Genomic DNA, 6,952 nt, shown 5'->3' on the forward strand with positions numbered 1-6,952 from the left:
AGCTCAGGAGTACTGGAGGGGAGGTGTTAGCCACGTGGAGGTTTGGAAGGGGCCCAACCATTGAGCTTTTTAAAGCACATTAAAATATAAGGCTGCGTGTGTGTGTGTGTGTGTGTGTGTGTGTGTGTGTGTGTGTGTGTATGTGTGTGTGTGTGTGTGTGTGTGTGTGTGTGTGTGTGTATGGTGTGTGTGTGGTATATGGGTGTGTGTGTGTGTGTATGGTGTGTGTGTGGTATATGGGTGTGTGTGTGTGTGGTGTGGGTGTGTGTGGTGTGTGTGTGGTGTATGGGTGTGTGTGTGTGTGGTGTGTTTTATTCAGGAACTCAGAACAATGAGGTGGGTAGCAAGGAATGTCCGTGCTGCTGCTGGGGCGGTTTGAGCAGGATTAATTGGCCCACTGAAACAGTCTTGTGCCAATGATTTCTGCAGGATGGCTTGTGAACAAACAGTGCCACTGTCATCTTCCATGAAGGCTAAAGTACCATCCTTGAGATGACTTTTCCTTGTCAGCCTCTGCCAGTCTCCAAAGAGACTGAACTCAGACCTTATCTTCAGGTTTGGTAGCCCCAATCGAGTTCTCTCCACTTGGTCGTGGGTGCTGTGGTTAAGTAAACACATATTTGGGAGGAGCCTCCATCTCTGGAAGCTGTAAACGCTCACCAGTCAAGCAAAGCATAATACACAGGAAACCTATGATTAAGTGATAAGCTCCTATCTCTCAGATGCCAAACACATCCACGGAAGCATTTTCTGGTGATTGCACAACTGCCGAAGAGGACTGACACATAGGAATCAATGGCACTGAGACCTACCATTTAGCTAATTGTGTGTCACCTGTGTAAATGCAGCCCTACTTCATTACAGAGACATGGCCTTTGTCACAAAGGCTCTCTCTCTCTGTTCCACCTTCCTTTCTTTCTCTTTCTTCTTCCATTTATCTCCCTTCACTTGTCAGAGACTCTTTAAGCTCTGTGGGCCAGACACTGTTCCAACAAGAAGCCAAAGATCTTGTGCCAATTTTAAACTTAGGAAAGACACTGATAAAAGGAGATAAGGTGAGTTTTTAATCAGACTCTGCCAAAGGAGCAAGTGGAGCAAATACTAATTAGGACTGAATAATGCTTATCAGAGTTGCATTTGCTTGAGCAACGACATCTCCTGCCCTTGAAGTGGTTGGTAGGCTTCTGTGGGGAATTACAGCATGGCAAATGGAAAGGTCCCCTCTGGCTGATGTGTGCGTTTTGGCAGAAAAGCAATAAGGGTTCACTGCTTAGTATAATGGTACAGGTGAGCCACACAAAGGGATGAGCCAGGGCAAAAATCTAGAACATATTTGCTCCCATGAGGCTAGGGTCTCAGGGGACAGGAACCATTTTCTCATTCCCTCAAAGGTACTTTCTATTCCAGGACACATAACCCTGTTCTCTAATAATAGTACTTTAGGGAGCAGATCAGGGAATGACTAAGCATAGTGGGAACGCTGGGAAGAGTCGGAGAAATGAAGAGGGTTTACATGGCCGTGAGTGCTATCTCTTCTCCTGGTAAACAAACCATGTGCGGGTTTTCCTGATGTGGTCCCTGACTCTTGAAGACCCCACAACATTTCTAATAAAAATGCAGACTTCATAATGAGTCTTCTATGGGTTGTTTTTTTTTTTTTTTTTTTTGGTTTTTTTGTTTGTTTGTTTGTTTTTGTCTTATAGTCACCTTTTACGTTTGATTTCTGTCCTCCAAATATCAAATATCTCCCACATGTAACTATGTGTTCTTCATGTAGAAAATTTAGAGAATATCCGTAAAAACACAGCTGGAGCAATACACTAACCACTTAAGGAAAGGAGGCACAGACATGGTGATTCCTCCCTCACCGTTGTCATCTGAAAAACCTCTTGGGGGAAAAAAAGGCCCAGGTGCTGGGCTTGATTTTGGCATTGATTTGAGCTGCTCTAAGAAAGGCCTCACACAGCTCTGGGCTTTGTTTTCTTGACTGTACAATGACAGTACTGATCTATCCGGGCAGGGTTACATGTGTTTGGTTTTCCGAGGTTGGAAGCATTTCATCTGCATCTAGAAGGAAGTTCAGGGTTAGAAAGATTGCGGCTGAGCCAACTGGGACTATGAGTTCTAAGAGTCACTCCCTGTGTAGTTATTGTTGAGGTTATCAAGGGTATTGTTGGCTTGTCATACCAAACATTATTGTACTTAGCTATAGCCTCTCCTCTTTATTCTCCAGGCCTTTATGGAAGTTGCCAGCCCTCCCACTTCAACCTGAGTATGCAGGGTGCCATGGTAAAACAAAACAAAACTGGAGTTTTAAAGTTCTACTTCCGCCCCCTTCTTAATAATAAGGTTGTTCTCAGTTTCCTAATCTGTAAAGAGGAGATCCCCGCACTTATAATAACACATATGTCATCGAGTTGATGATTAATTGAGATTCTGTTTGACAGGCACATAGTGGCAGACCTGGAGAATCACGTTGATTCCCTTTCTTTCCTCTCAGCCCCTGCCTTGCCTGCTCATAGTTTGCCAGTGTGTACATATGGCAGGAGGAAAGGTCATAAGTTTGCACACTGGAATGGATGAAATGGCTACTGGCACAAGCTTAGGCATGAGGCAAGTGTGAATCCAGCTGACTATAGCTGGAAACATCCAACACTTTTCATTATGCGTCTCATAGGAATGAAAATATTCCTCCCCGCTCAAGTATATCTGGAGGACCCCAGATACACTGGATTTGAAAATCCATATGTGCAGGGAAGAGATCCAGTGTGCCCACTCAAAGCACCCTAGGAAGCTCCCTCCAGTTTCAACCTCAGTACTCTCTGACATTCCGAACTGACTATTTCCCAAACCCCAGCTGCATTGTCCCATCTGCGCAGGTTTTCATTCACTGAAGTATAATCTGCAGCAAGCATAAACAGCCCTATCTATATAAAGCAAAGGTGTCAGTGTAGTATACTCTAAGAACAAGGCCTATGAACTCAGGCTGGCTCAGTTGTTTCCTAGCTTTGTGATATTAAATAAACTACTGTCACAGTTTTCTCATTTAAAAAAAATGGCACCAGCTTGGTGGGCTTGTGAAGATTAAATAACTATATATAACTAAATATCCTGTAGAACAGGATAGATAGAGAAGAGCCAGTACCTAGAACAAGAATAGCTCGTCTCAGAGGTAGATCTAGCTATTGATCCTAAAAAAATGTTGGCATCCATTATAAGTGGGAGGAAACTATGATGAGCAGGTAGAAGATAGACTAGTCAGTGTTGATGGGTAGCTTCTGCCTACTCATCTGCCTCATCCTGTCATAGGCTCAGTCTTCTCACCTGCCAGATGGGTACCAGGAAAAGACCAGAAAGGTAGTCAATTTCTCATTGTCAGCCATGTGTGCCCTGTTGGCTTGATGGCCATGATTTAACCTTCCTCTCTAACCGCTAAACCACAACCTTTTACCTCAGCCTGCTGATGTAAGCAGTGTAGACAAGTTGAATCACTGGCAAATGAGCTCTTCTGGGATTTGGGCTGCCTAGCTGAGAGAATGTCTTAGAGGAAGATAGAAAAGAGCTGCTGTAGCCCTGGCCCCATGCACAGATCCTAAGCCCTAACCTTAGAGTGCAAGTGGCCTCAGCTTTGATTCACTTTATAGCGAAGGAAAGTGAAAACATGTTTGTATATTGACTTTGCACTTAGTGGTAGTGACTTAATGCTCCTTAATATTAGTTATCTGCTCAGTGAGATATTAAATGAAAGCATTCTGCAGACGGAGAGAAGAAGATAAGGGTGGGGGGGGGAGAAGAGGAAGAGGAAGAAGGCTAAGAAGAAAAGAGGAGGAGAAGAGGAGAAAAGTTAGAGCACAAAACAAATGTAAGTCTGGATATGACTGCCTAGGAAACAGGAGATAGACGTGGACTGTGCACGCACATGTTTTTTAAGACGTCCCAAGAATACCCTCACTTTTGGTATTGAATGCTTGAGTCCTCAAAGAGGACAATGGAGAGTCTGTTGATAAGGATTCCTCTTGATCTTGGGTTCTCCTGTCATGCTCAACAGCAAAATAAAGGAGGGAAGCAAGAACCAGGGTGAGTTAGGATCAATGAAGATTCGTGGCCATCAGAGCAGACAACCACCGCCCGCTCCTGTTCTTTCCTGACTTGCTGGACCAGCTGAGGTCAGGGAATTATGTAACCTTTTCTGAACCTAGGAAGATCTCTGAAGGGCACAATAGGACAGTGACTCAGACAATGTGAATACCAAGGGATACCATTCAGTTTGTGCACTTGAAGATGTTAATTTCTAGAATAGTAAGAGAGTGAAGGGTTAAAGAAAGACCAGATGGAGTAGGGAAAGCACATTCCTACACCCAAGGCCAGCCTCCTACTTTCCCTTTACTCTTTCCTCTGAGCTTCTCAGGCCGCGATAACGAGGACCCTTGACAGCGTCAGCCTTTCCTGCCTGCATATCTGACATACCATCTTTCCCAGGGGCATTTTCCCCCTTAATCCTTTCATATTCCATCCACTACAGATGCATATAAAAAAGTATCCGTTCTTGCAATATCCCAGTTCCTTCTGTAGACCACTGATCCTGTGTGTTTACTCTGTTAAAGTTCTGCCCTAGCAGGCCACCAGGTTATATCCCAGGCTACTGCCCCCTTCCTTGGTGGTGACTACCCTCTTACTGGCCTCTCCCCTGCGTCCCTCCAATCCCTGATTCACTTCTGATTTTGCAATCACCAGGAGCTATGGCAAGGGCCAGGTGGATGACTTGTCTGGTGACTCCCAGACCTTCTCAACCCCGAGGACTTCCAGAAGCTTAAATCGTGGTCTCCTACTCTCTGCCTTCAACCTCCTGTGCCTCTCAGGTCTTCCTCCTTCTAGACCTGATTGTCCCTCTTAACATTTATCAACCTTTGGGTTTTGTTTTTGGTTTTTGTTTTGTTTTTCATTTTCTTCCACTTATCTCTTCCTGACCCAACATGAACTCCTAGCTGTTCACACCGGTTAGAGCACTGGGAAAACACTATCCTTTCTTTTTATCACCTTAGCATTTCATCTAATTCATTTGGAAACACATCTGGCCCTTCATAAAATACATCACTGGCCATTCTTTCTCCTAATGCCCCCATGGCAGTTAGTAAAAACCTTTCTTACCTCCTCCAATCTCCTCCTTCAGTGGCTTATCCTAATTCCTACTACAAAACGGCTTCACTTAGTAACTTACAGAGAGTAAAAAACAAACAAACAAACAAAAAACAGTATTAAAGATCTTGAGTCTCTACCCTGAGTCTAGAGTGATTACAAAATTATCTCAATACATTCAAATCCTTTCCTCCTTCCTGGTCAAACACTTATCTAAAGCCTCCATCCTCTGAATTTTGTCCCTGCCTAGGGCCTTCCTCATGGGTCCAATGGCATTAACCAACTTATTTTATCATTGAGATCTCCCCCCCCCCCCCTCTCTTTTTCCGGCTTTTAGGAACTTTATTTTCCTTCCATCTTTTTTCCCTTTGCTCTGGCGTCTGCACAGCAGCTCAGGACCACTCAGTGGTGGCTCCAACCCACTCAGTGGCCTGCGCTGTGGGAGCTACTGACCAATCCTCAGTGGCTGGCTGTGCACTCCAGTCTTCCATTGGGGAACTGCTGGATGGGCACAGAGGGAACCTACACACCCTCAGACCAGTCGGCCACCTCAGGCTGAGCTGCAGTGAACTCAGGAGCTGGTGCGGTCCATTCACCCAGGAATTCCTCCTTGGTCACAGCCTTCTCAGCAGCAGCCTGCTCCTCCTTCTCAATCTCCTCTGGGTCTCTGTAGAAGTAAAGATCAGGCGTGACCTCCCATGGGTGCTCATGGGAGATAGCACCTCGCATGCAGAGTACTTCCCTGGCCAGCATCCACCACATCAGACCCACTGAGTGAGCTCCCTTGTTGTTGCATGGGATGGCAACATCCACATAGCGCAGGGGAGAATCTGTGTTACACAGAGCAATGGTGGGCAGGTTGACATAAGAGGCCTCTGTGAGGGGCTGGTGGTCAGCCCTGGGATTGGTCACCACTAAAAGCCGTGGCTCCCTGAAGGCTGCCTGGATCTGGTTAGTGAAGGTCCCAGGTGAGAAGCGGCCAGTGATTGGAGTGGCTCCCATGGCGGCAGCAGACTTCAGCATAGCTCGCTGGCCAGTGTTCCTGGAGGAGATGACGCTGACGTCAGCAGGATTCTCGATGGCAACAATAGCTCGAGCTGCGAGCAACAGCTTCTCCCAGGACCTCTTCAGGTTTATGATATAGATACCGAAACTTTTCCTTCTGTAGATGCACTGATCCATCTGAAAGTCAAGGTTGGTGCCACCTAAGTGGGTTCCTGCAGCAAGGAATTTAAGAACATCCTCCTCCTTCATCTGCAAGACGTCAAGGACTCCGGACATTGTGTAAATTTCCCTTTAAGTTACTATGGGAATCAAGAACAACGCCGTATGGACCCGTTCCCGGGTAGCTCGGAAAGCTGATTTTTCTTTCTTGATTTATGTCTCAGAAGCTTCTGTGCAGGGTAAATCCATTCTCACGAGGCCTCCCCATACCTTTCCCTTCCTAAGTGCCCACATTCTATCACCAAGCCCTGTAAAAAGTTACAAGAACTAACATGAGCCTTTGACTCTGCCTACTACAGAAATATATAGGCATTCAGGAACCAGGTACACCCCCTATGCTCTTCCGTTAGCTGTAAGTGGGCACTGGGGAAATAGTTTTACAGAGGAGAGTCTTGAACTTATTCTTTCAACCATGAGTAATTAGCCAAGCAGGGGAGGGCAAATGAGCATCTAAACAGTAGGTTCAGCCCACAGGACCTTGTATGCCATGGAGAGCCCTGCTAAGACTTCATGAACTGCACAGTGGGAAGACATTGTATGAAAACAGACGCAGAGAGCAATGGTCACTCTATCTGAAAACATTTGAGTTAAA

The 6,952-nt window shown here is 45.7% G+C and overlaps 1 pseudogene; it reads right to left on the bottom strand.

Moving 5' to 3' along the window:
* Window positions 5,466-6,492, bottom strand: Rpsa-ps11 (ribosomal protein SA, pseudogene 11; annotated as a pseudogene).

Source organism: Mus musculus, chromosome 4 (genome assembly GCF_000001635.26).
Source record: "Mus musculus strain C57BL/6J chromosome 4, GRCm38.p6 C57BL/6J".
Taxonomy (NCBI): domain Eukaryota; kingdom Metazoa; phylum Chordata; class Mammalia; order Rodentia; family Muridae; genus Mus; species Mus musculus.